This window comes from Oncorhynchus tshawytscha, linkage group LG19 (genome assembly GCF_018296145.1).
Source record: "Oncorhynchus tshawytscha isolate Ot180627B linkage group LG19, Otsh_v2.0, whole genome shotgun sequence".
NCBI lineage: Eukaryota > Metazoa > Chordata > Actinopteri > Salmoniformes > Salmonidae > Oncorhynchus > Oncorhynchus tshawytscha.
The window spans coordinates 59,318,876-59,331,111 of record NC_056447.1 but is presented as its reverse complement, the minus strand read 5'-3'; the positions used below and the strand labels follow the sequence as shown (position 1 = coordinate 59,331,111).

General features: G+C 41.6%; 2 long non-coding RNA genes across 2 annotated transcripts; both read left to right on the top strand.

Moving 5' to 3' along the window:
- Window positions 1-3,929: 3,929 nt before the first annotated feature.
- Window positions 3,930-4,223, top strand: LOC121840023. Its single transcript, XR_006079323.1, has 2 exons — window positions 3,930-4,028; window positions 4,074-4,223. It is a non-coding gene; the product is annotated as an uncharacterized LOC121840023 (long non-coding RNA).
- A 5,936-nt stretch (window positions 4,224-10,159) lies between these two features.
- LOC112218956 lies at window positions 10,160-11,983 on the top strand. Its single transcript, XR_002948675.1, has 2 exons — window positions 10,160-10,501; window positions 11,358-11,983. It is a non-coding gene; the product is annotated as an uncharacterized LOC112218956 (long non-coding RNA).
- Window positions 11,984-12,236: the final 253 nt, after the last annotated feature.

The window sequence follows — 12,236 nt, the reverse complement described above, 5'->3', positions numbered from 1 at the left end:
GTGTTCCTATCCAACGGTGATGTGTTACTTCCAACAAGGGGTGTTCCTATCCAACGGTGATGTGTTACTGTTCATCCAGGGGTGTTCCTATCCAACCAGGTGGTGTTCCTATCCAACGGTGGTGTGTTACTGTTCATCCAGGGGTGTTCCTATCCAACGGTGATGTGTTACTTCCAACCAGGGGTGTTCCTATCCAACCAGGGGGTGTTCCTATCCAACGGTGGTGTGTTACTGTTCATCCAGGGGTGTTCCTATCCAACAGTGATGTGTTACTTCCAACATGGGGGTGTTCCTATCCAGTGGTGGTGTGTTACTGTCCAACCAGGGGCTGTTCCTATCCAACGGTGATGTGTTACTTCCAACCAGAGGGGGGGTGTTCTTATCCAACGGTGGTGTGTTACTGTCCAACCAGGGGGTGTTCCTATCCAACAGTGGTGTGTTACTGTCCAACCAGGGGATGTTCCTATCCAACCAGGGGATGTTCCTATCCAACCAGGGGATGTTCCTATCCAAAGGTGGTGTGTTACTGTCCAACCAGGGGGTGTTCCTATCCAAAGGTGGTGTGTTACTGTCCAACCGGGAGGATTTCCTATCCAACCAGGGGGTGTGTTACTGTCCAACCAGGGGGTGTTCCTAGTCAACGGTGATGTGTTAATGTCCAACCAGGGGGTGTTCCTATCCAAAGGTGGTGGGTTACCGTCCAACCAGGGGCTGTTCCTATCCAAAGGTGGTAGGTTACTGTCCATCCAGGGGGTGTTCCTATCCAACAGTGGTGTGTTACTGTCCATCCAGGGGGGTTTCCTATCCAACAGTGGTGTGTTACTGTCCATCCAGGGGGTGTTCCTATCAAATCAAATTTATTTATATAGCCCTTCGTACATCAGCTGATATCTCAAAGTGCTGTACAGAAACCCAGCCTAAAACCCCAAACAGCAAGCAATGCAGGTGTAGAAGCACGGTGACTAGGAAAAACTCCCTAGAAAGGCCAAAACCTAGGAAGAAACCTAGAGAGGAACCAGGCTATGTGGGGTGGCCAGTCCTCTTCTGGCTGTGCCGGGTGGAGATTATAACAGAACATGGCCAAGATGTTCAAATGTTCATAAATGACCAGCATGGTCCAATAATAATAAGGCGGAAGAGTTGAAACTGGAGCAGCAGCACAGTCAGGTGGACTGGGGACAGCAAGGAGTCATCATGTCAGGTAGTCCTGAGGCATGGTCCTAGGGCTCAGGTCCTCCGAGAGAGAGAAAGAAAGGGAGAAAGAGAGAATTAGAGAGAGCACACTTAAATTCACACAGGACACTGAATAGGACAGGAGAGGACTCCAGATATAACAAACTGACCCTAGCCCCCCGACACATAAACTACTGCAGCATAAATACTGGAGGCTGAGACAGGAGGGGTCAGGAGACACTGTGGCCCCATCCGAGGATACCCCCGGACAGGGCCAAACAGGAAGGATATAACCCCACCCACTTTGCCAAAGCACAGCCCCCACACCACTAGAGGGATATCTTCAACCACCAACTTACCATCCTGAGACAAGGCTGAGTATAGCCCACAAAGATCTCCGCCACGGCACAACCCAAGGGGGGGCGCCAACCCAGACATGATGACTACATCAGTGACTCAACCCACTCAGGTGACGCACCCCTCCCAGGGACGGTATGAGAGAGCCCCAGCAAGCCAGTGACTCAGCCCCCGTAATAGGGTTAGAGGCAGAGAATCCCAGTGGAAAGAGGGGAACCGGCCAGGCAGAGACAGCAAGGGCGGTTCGTTGCTCCAGAGCCTTTCCGTTCACCTTCCCACTCCTGTGCCAGACTATACTCAATCATATGACCCACTGAAGAGATGAGTCTTCAGTATAGACTTAAAGGTTGAGACCGAGTTTGCGTCTCTGACATGGGTAGGCAGACCGTTCCATAAAAATGGAGCTCTATAGGAGACAGCTCTGCCTTTTATTTATTTTTTATTTTACCTTTTTACTAGGCAAGTCAGTTAAGAATAAATTATTATTTTCAATGACAGCCTAGGAACAGTGGGTTAACTGCCTGTTCAGGGCAGAATGACAGATTTGTACCTTGTCAGCTTGGGGATTTGAACTTGCAACCTTCCAGTTACTAGTCCAACGCTCTAACCACTAGGCTACCCTGCCACCTCCAGCTGTTTGCTTAGAAATTCTAGGGACAATTAGGAGGCCTGCGTCTTGTGACCGTAGCGTACATGTAGGTATGTACGGCATGACCAAATCAGAGAGATAGGTAGGAGCAAGCCCATGTAATGCTTTGTAGGTTAGCAGTAAAACCTTGAAATCAGCCCTTGTTTTGACAGGAAGCCAGTGTAGGGAGGCTAGCACTGGAGTAATATGATCAAATGTTTTGGTTCTAATCAGGATTCTAGCAGCCGTATTTAGCACTAACTGAAGTTTATTTTGTGCTTTATCCGGGTAGCCGGAAAGTAGAGCATTGTAGTAGTCTAACCTAGAAGTGACAAAAGAATGGATTAATTTTTCTGCATCATTTTTGGACAGAAAGTTTCTGATTTTTGCAATGTTACGTAGATGGAAAAAAGCTATCCAATGGTGATTTGTTTCTTCCAACCAGGGGGTGTTCCTATCCAACCAGGCGGTGTGTTCCTATCCAACGGTGATGTGTTACTGTCCAGCCAGGGGGTGTTCCTATCCAGTGATGACGTGTTACTTCCATCCAGGGGGTGTTTCTATCCAACCAGGGGGTGTTCCTATCCAACCAGGGGGTGTTCCTATCCAACAGCGGTGTGTTACTGCCCATCCAGGGGGTGTTCCTATCCAACCAGGGGGTGTTTCTTTCCAACGGTGGTGTGTTACTGCCCAGCCAGGGGGTGTTCCTATCCAACCAGGGGGTGTTTCTTTCCAACAGTGGTCTGTTACTATCCAATCAGGGGGTGTTCCTAGTCAACGGTGATGTGTTAATGTCCAACCAGGGGCTGTTCCTATCCAAAGGTGGTAGGTTACTGTCCATTCAGGGGGTGTTCCTATCCAACCAGGGGGTGTTACTGTCCAACCAGGGGGTGTTCCTATCCAATGGTGGTGTGTTACTGTTCATCCAGGGGGTGTTCCTATCCAACGGTGATGTGTTACTTCCAACCAGGGGGTGTTCCTATCCAACAAGGGGATATTCTTGACCAACAATGGGGTGTTCATGGCCAACAAGGATTTCTTATTCAACAAGGGTATGGTTCCAGTCCAACAAGGGGGTGTTCCTGTCGAACAAGAAGGGGTGGTCCTTTCCAAAAAGGGGGGTAATCCTGTCCATCAAGGGGATGATCCTGTTAAAGAAGGGGGTGTCCTTGTATTTTTGAGAGGTATTGACCCCCATGCCTACCCCACAAGGCATACCACAAGTTGTCTCTTCAAAGTCCAGAACAGACTATGCGTGGCGCACAGTACTTTTCCATATCAAGTAACTGATGCCAGCAGTAAAATTATGTTTTAAAAAACAGATTAAAAAACACCTTATTGAATTTCGGGGACTGTGAGGCAACCCAAACATACTGTAGTTACAGACACATGCATACACACACACGATAGCATACACACTATACAGACATGTACACATGGATTTAGTACTGTAGATATGTGGTCGTGGTGGAGTAGGGGCCTGAGGGCAAACAGTGTGTTGTGAAATCTGTGAATGTATTTTTTAAAACAGTGTATAAACTGCCTAGTGGTGGAGTAGCTGGCCTGAAATACAACGAGGTGTTCATGTCCAACAGTGTTCCTGTCCAGATATTCCTGTGGTAGTGGTGTTCCTGTCCAACAAGGTATTCCTGGGCCTGAGGGCAACAAGGTGTTCCTGTCCAACAAGGGGTGTTCCTTTTAAAGGTATTCCTGTCCTTTCCTGTCCAACAAGGCTGGTCCAACAAGAGTAGTTCCTGTCCTTTGCAACAAGGGGTGTTCCTGTCCAACAAGGTATTCCTGTCCAACAAGGGGTGTGTTCCTGTCCAACAAGTGGGTATTCCTGTCCAACAAGGTATTCCTGTCCAACAAGGTATTCCTGTCCAACAAGGGGTGTTCCTTGTCCCTGTCCAACAAGGGGTGTGTTCCTGTCCAACAAGGTATTCATGTCCAACAAGGGGTGTGTTCCTGTCCAACAAGGTGTTCCTGTCCAACAAGGTATTCCTGTCCAACAAGGGGGTGTTCCTGTCCAACAAGGTATTCCTGTCCAACAAGGGGTGTGTTCCTGTCCAACAAGTGGTGTGTTCCTGTCCAACAAGGGTGATGTAATCCTGTCCTATAAGTATTACAATGGTGTTGTTACTGTAAAACATGGGGGATGTTCCTGTCCAACAAAGCAGGATTTTCTGGTCAATAAGGTGTTCCTGTCCAAAAAGGGGGTTGTTTCTCTCCAGCAAAGGGAACTGTTCCTGTCCAATAAGTGGGGCTTGCCCGTCCAACAAGGGGAGTGTTCCTGTCCAAGAAGGGGATAGTGCCTGTTCAACAAGTGTGGTATTCCTTTCCAAACAAGATGTCCCTGTCCAACAAGGGGAGTGTTCCTGTTCAACAAGGGGAGTGTTCCTGTCCAACAATGGAGGTGTTCCTGTCCAACAATGGAGGTGTTCCTGTACAATAAGGGGAGGGTTACAAGGGGTGTGTTCCTGTCCAACAAGAGGGATATTCCGGTAACCCTAGGTGTAAAATAGTAAATAATGGCTACATCTCAGAAAGTTTGAAATGATCTAGAGGAGTAAAACAAGGATGTCCACTATCGACATATCTATTTATTATTGCCATCGAAATGTTAGCTGGCAAAATTAGATCAAACAATAATATTAAGGGATTAAAAATCTGTGGCTTAAAAACTAAGGTTTCATTGTACGCTGATGATTTATGTTTTCTTTCAAAACCACAATTAGAATCTCTCCATGGCCTCATAGAGGATCTAGATACGTTTGCTATCCTCTCTGGATTATAACCAAATTATGATGTGTACTATATTACATATTGGATCACTAAAAAATGCTCATTTTACATTACCGTGTAGTTCACCAATTAAATGGTCTGACGGAGATGTAGACATATTCGGTATACAAATCCTAAAAGAAAGAAATGATCTCACTCCAATACATTTTTATAGAAAGTTAGCAAAAATAGATAAGCTCTTGCTACCATGGAAAGGAAAATACCTTTCTATTTGTGGAAAAATCACCCTGATTAACTCTTTAGTCATATCACAGTTTACCTATTTGCTTATGGTTTTGCCTACACCTAGTGACCTGCTTTTTAAATTATATTAACAAAAAATATTCCATTTTATTTGGAAGGGCAAGACAGACAAAATTAAAAGGGCCTATTTGTATAACGAATATGATTTCGGAGTGCAGAAATTATTAAATATTAAAGCATTAGACCTTTCACTAAAGGCATCAGTCATACAAAAGTTATACTTAAATCCAAACTGGTTCTCTAGTAAATTGCTAAGAATGTCTCATCCTATGTTCAAGAAGGGCCTTTTTCCTTTTATTCAGATTACATTGGTAACTTTCGGTTGTTTGAAAAGGGAATAATCTCCAAAATATCATTATTTTTCAAACAAGCCTTAGAAAGTTGTTTGCAATTTCAGTTTAATCGACCTGAAAAGACAGAACAAATAATACAACAAATATTGTGGTTCAACTCAAATATACTAATTGATTTTTTTTAAAGTATTTTTAGAAATACATTTTTAAAAAAGGTATAATTTTTGTGAATGATATCATAAATAGGACTGGTGGAGTTATGTCACACATACAGCTAACACAGACATGGAAATGTCTGCTCTACCCAAAATTACAACGAATTAATTGCAGCATTACCACAAAAATGGAAGAGGCAAGTAGAAGGGGAAAGAAGTAAGGAACGTGTATGTCGGCCCTGTTTTAAAGAACATAAATAGTTAAAGAGAAGTGTGATAAATAAAAACATAAACCAAATTAATTTAAGGACTAAAAAACTGACAGCTGTGCCATATAGATTGCAAAGTAGTTGGGAAGAGATTTTGGATGTACCCATTCCATGGCACATGGTTTATGAATTGATACGCAAAACAACACTGGATTCAAAACTTCTAACGTTTCAATATAAATTACTATACAAAATTCTTGCAACCAATCGAATGTTATATATATGGGGATACAATCTTCCCAGCTCTGCAGATTCTGCTGTGAGGAGGCAGAGTCATTAGATCATTTATTTTGGTACTCTCCATATGTAGCTCGTTTTTGGTCACAGGTCCAGGAATGGCTGAAGAATAGCAACATTTGCCTAGAACTAACACTGCAGATAGCAATACAAGGTGATTCGTCTCCCATCTATCTCTCAACTTCATCAATTTTGGATTTCTACTTGCCATATATTTTTCAACTGTGCTGTGATGCTTCACAAACAAATTGAACCTTTCTATTCTCATAGCTTCTACAGTTTGTAAATGAAAAATAAACATTTTGCTAAAATAATTATAATATTATTGATTGACTATGGCTATGACTATGTCAATCAATAATATAATTATTTTAGCAAAAATGTTTATTTTTCATTTACAAACTGTAGAAGCTATGAGAATAGAAAGGTTCAATTTGTTTGTGAAGCATCACAGCACAGTTGAAAAATATATGGCAAGTAGAAATCCAAAATTGATGAAGTTGAGAGATAGATGGGAGAGGTTGAATGGAGCTGCAGGGTGGGACTAATAACAAGATAACCAATGTAAAACATATGGGGTCTGTAAAATATACAGGTTCAGAACCTTTGTGAAATAGCACAGTTACAAATAGAAATCAAACTGGATGGACATCAGTAATAGAGAAAGGACTAAAAACAAACACAATCTATTTTACAATAGTTATTTTTTGTCTGTAAAATGAGTATAAGATATTTAAACTGAAGGTAGAAGCCTAAGTATTTATTGGTTTACTGCAATTGGGGAACGGTGGCAGGGTTTGCGGGGAATAATAATAAAGGTATATTCTTAAAAAAAAAAGTATGTATGTCTATATAGGTATGTATATGTTTATTTTATTTATTTATTTTACCTTTATTTAACCAGGTAGGCAAGTTGAGAACAAGTTCTCATTTACAATTGCGACCTGGCCAAGATAAAGCAAAGCAGTTCGACAGATACAACGACACAAATCAAATCAAATAGATTTACACATGGAGTAAAACAAACGTACAGTCAATAATACAGTATAAACAAGTCTATATACAATGTGAGCAAATGAGGTGAGAAGGGAGGTAAAGGCAAAAAAGGCCATGGTGGCAAAGTAATATGTATGTCTATATAGGTATGCTTATGTATATATGTGTATATGTGTATATGTAAACTTATATAGGTATGTGTATGTATATATGTGTTTATGTATGTCTATATAGGTATGTGTATGTATATATATGTTTATGTATGTCTATATAGGTATGTTTATGTATGTCTATATAGGTATGTGTATGTATATATGTGAATATGTATATCTATATAGGTATGTGTATGTATATATATGTTTATGTATGTCTATATAGGTATGTTTATGTATGTCTATATAGGTATGTGTATGTATATATGTGAATATGTATATCTATATAGGTATGTGTATGTATATATATGTTTATGTATGTCTATATAGGTATGTGTATGTATATCTATATAGGTATGTGTATGTATATCTATATAGGTATGTGTATGTTTATATGTGAATATGTATATCTATATAGGTATGTGTATGTATATATGTGTATATGTATATCTATATAGGTATGCGTATGTATATACAGTGCCTTGCAAAAGTATTCGGCCCCCTTGAACTTTGCGACCTTTTGCCACATTTCAGGCTTCAAACATAAAGATATAAAATTGTATTTTTTTGTGAAGAATCAACAACAAGTGGGACACAATCATGAAGTGGAACGACATTTATTGGATATTTCAAACTTTTTTAACAAATCAAAAACTGAAAAATTGGGCGTGCAAAATTATTCAGCCCCCTTAAGTTAATACTTTGTAGCACCACCTTTTGCTGCGATTACAGCTGTAAGTCACTTGGGGTATGTCTCTATCAGTTTTGCACATCGAGAGACTGAAGTTTTTTCCCATTCCTCCTTGCAAAACAGCTTGAGCTCAGTGAGGTTGGATGGAGAGCATTTGTGAACAGCAGTTTTCAGTTCTTTCCACAGATTTTTGATTGGATTCAGGTCTGGACTTTGACTTGGCCATTCTAACACCTGGATATGTTTATTTTTGAACCATTCCATTGTAGATTTTGCTTTGTGTTTTGGATCATTGTCTTGTTGGAAGACAAATCTCCGTCCCAGTCTCAGGTCTTTTGCAGACTCCATCAGGTTTTCTTCCAGAATGGTCCTGTATTTGGCTCCATCCATCTTCCCATCAATTTTAACCATCTTCCCTGTCCCTGCTGAAGAAAAGCAGGCCCAAACCATGATGCTGCCACCACCATGTTTGACAGTGGGGATGGTGTGTTCAGGGTGATGAGCTGTGTTGCTTTTACGCCAAACATAACATTTTGCATTGTTGCCAAAAAGTTCAATTTTGGTTTCATCTGACCAGAGCACCTTCTTCCACATGTTTGGTGTGTCTCCCAGGTGGCTTGTGGCAAACTTTAAACAACACTTTTTATGGATATCTTTAAGAAATGGCTTTCTTCTTGCCACTCTTCCATAAAGGCCAGATTTGTGCAATATACGACTGATTGTTGTCCTATGGACAGAGTCTCCCACCTCAGCTGTAGATCTCTGCAGTTCATCCAGAGTGATCATGGGCCTCTTGGCTGCATCTCTGATCGGTCTTCTCCTTGTATGAGCTGAAAGTTTAGAGGGACGGCCAGGTCTTGGTAGATTTGCAGTGGTCTGACACTCCTTCCATTTCAATATTATCGCTTGCACAGTGCTCCTTGGGATGTTTAAAGCTTGGGAAATCTTTTTTTATCCAAATCCGGCTTTAAACTTCTTCACAACAGTATCTCGGACCTGCCTGGTGTGTTCCTTGTTCTTCATGATGCTCTCTGCGCTTTTAACGGACCTCTGAGACTATCACAGTGCAGGTGCATTTATACGGAGACTTGATTACGCACAGGTGGATTGTATTTATCATCATTAGTCATTTAGGTCAACATTGGATCATTCAGAGATCCTCACTGAACTTCTGGAGAGAGTTTGCTGCACTGAAAGTAAAGGGGCTGAATAATTTTGCACGCCCAATTTTTCCGTTTTTGATTTGTTAAAAGTTTGAAATATCCAATAAATGTCGTTCCACTTCATGATTGTGTCCCACTTGTTGTTGATTCTTCACAAAAAAATACAGTTTTATATCTTTATGTTTGAAGCCTGAAATGTGGCAAAAGGTCGCAAAGTTCAAGGGGGCCGAATACTTTCGCAAGGCACTGTATTCCTCTTGTCCAGATGGGTTGGGGCAGTGTGCAGTGTGGTTGAGATTGCATCGTCTGTGGACCTATTTGGGCGGTAAGCAAATTGGAGTGGGTCTAGGGTGTCAGGTAGGGTGGAGGTGATATGGTCCTTGACTAGTCTCTCAAAGCACTTCATGATGACGGATGTGAGTGCTACGGGGCGGTAGTCGTTTAGCTCAGTTACCTTAGCTTTCTTGGGAACAGGAACAATGGTGGCCCTCTTGAAGCATGTGGGAACAGCAGACTGGTATAGGGATTGATTGAATATGTCCGTAAACACTTGCGAGGGTTAACACGTTTAAATGTCTTACTCACTTCGGCTGCAGTGAAGGAGAGACCGCATGTTTTCGTTGCAGGCCGTGTCAGTGGCACTGTATTGTCCTCAAAGCGGGCAAAAAAGTTATTTAGTCTGCCTGGGAGCAAGTCTGCCTGTATGAGGTAGTCATTGTGAATTTGTTAGATTACTTACTGCACTGCCGGAACTAGAGGCACAAGCATTTAGCTACACTCACATTAACATCTGCTAACCATGTGTATGTGATCAATAACATTTTATTTGCCTTTGCCGCTCGGTCATTGCACATCCATATATTTGGATGTATATATTCTTATTCCATTCCTTTACTTAGATTTGTGTGTATTAGGTAGTTGTTGTGGAATTGTTAGATTACTTGTTAGATATTGCTGCACTGTCAGAACTAGAAGCACAAGCATTTTGGCTAGTTGGGGAAACACGTGTGGACCTGAATTGTGATAACTGCAGTGGCCAAAACAAGAACAAGTGTGTGCTCTGGTATTGTGCCTGGTGGACAATGCACAAGCGCCACCAGTCTGGACCTTCACTTCCTGATCACAGGCCACACCAAGTTTGCCCCCCCGACTGGGGCTTCGGCCTCATCGAGCAGCGCTTCAGAAAGACCTGAATGAACACTTTGTCTGAGATTGCTGGTGTTGTGAAGAACAGCACTATGACAGGGGTCAACAGCCCACAGCTGGTTGGACTGGAGGATGGAACACTGTTGGTGGAAAGATATGGCTGGCAACAACACCTGAAGCAGGACCAGCACTTCAGGTGAATATAATTTTCCTTGCATTGTATGAGGTTATTCTTCTTATCCTTGTTATGCAAGGTTGTAATGTCTTCTCAATTTTTTACATATACATTTATCATACTATGTACAATACTTGAAGTCCTATTGTACTATGAACTATACTGAAGTCCTACAGTTCTATATACTACACTGAATTCACACTTTACTATACCTGAAGTACTAAATTACTATACATGAAGTCCTACTATACTATATCCTATACCTGAAGTCCTAAAGTACTATATTCTATACTGACATCACACTGGGTTGTGATGTTCCTATACACTATATATCTGAAGTCCTACCGCACTATACACTATATAAATCAAATCAAATTTTATTTGTCAGAGCAGCATAGGCAAGATACAGTAGATGATATCGAGTACAGTATATACATATGAGATGAGTATGTAAACCAAGTGGCATAGTTAAAGTCCTACCGAACCATACACACCAGAGCGCAAATCCTGCTTTAGTTAACTTTAAGTCCTACTATACCAAACCCCCAATCCTATATCAGCACCTACTCTGAAATGTGTGGCCTCTGGGCTAACTAGTACCCACGACCTGCTGCTACCCAGGGCGGGGTCGCCCCTCTAGGGGGTACGTGAGCCGGACCTCCTTGCTTCTGGAGGTGATGGTGTTGGCCGGGCAGGAAAAGGGGAACTCAGGGCTTTTGGTGACATCTGATTCATCTTTATTCATAACATGCTTACTAAACAACATGTGTAGACTAACAGTAAATGCTAAGAGAAAACAATGCAGAGAGAAAGAAAGTGAGAGAAAAGCAAAACACTTAATACACAATGAGTAAAGATAACTTGTCTATTTTCACAGGTACAAGTAGAAATTCAATGTGCATGGATATGAAGTCTCTGTACAGGGCCAGTGAAGACCACCCACAACGCATCCTGTTGACAGACTGGCCAGGTGCACCTCTTGACTCTAAGGCATCCTGGTGGTTCTGGAGACAGGGGACCAAGAGAGACAGACAAGAGTTTTAGGACACTGCATAGTATAGGCCTAACTACGCAAGTTAATTCCAAACATTACATGTTCAATTGTTTGGCGGGTACAATTTAAAAAGAGACCTTGTGGCTACACATTCAATGAAATCATATTTTTCCAAACAGCCATTGTGGGCAGTAACATTTTCATACAGCCTGTACTGTACACTTTTTACACAAGCTGCGAGTGACAATGTCAGGAAAGTAGCTGCACGAATGTATTTACGAATAAATTGCATGCAAGTCAATATCCAAACCTTGTATGGACGCATGGAGTGTGATGTTAAATTAGTTGTGTAACTAGTCAACGTTAGCTAGCTACTGCGTTATATTCTATGAAAAAACGTGCCAAACACAGCACTCACTTTCAGTCTGGTGGTAAATTTACTTCGTGATTTTGAGCTTTTGTTTCCGAGTGCATCTTCAATAAATATCAATGAACAATGTTTGCAATTACGACAAACTTACGTGTGATGCTTCTGGAACTGCGACACACATTAACACGCCCACTCAGTGATGCACCTTAGTCGGCCAGTTGCGATACTTAAAGAGCAATGGCTGATGGGACATGTAGTTCCACACGTAATATCTACGGGTGCCCGTCACCAAATGTTACTAGAGGGTAAGTTCTACTCTTACACATTTTCTAATTAAGAAATTGCAAGTAGACAAAACATTTAATTGTAAAGTTGTAATTTTTTTCAAGAAA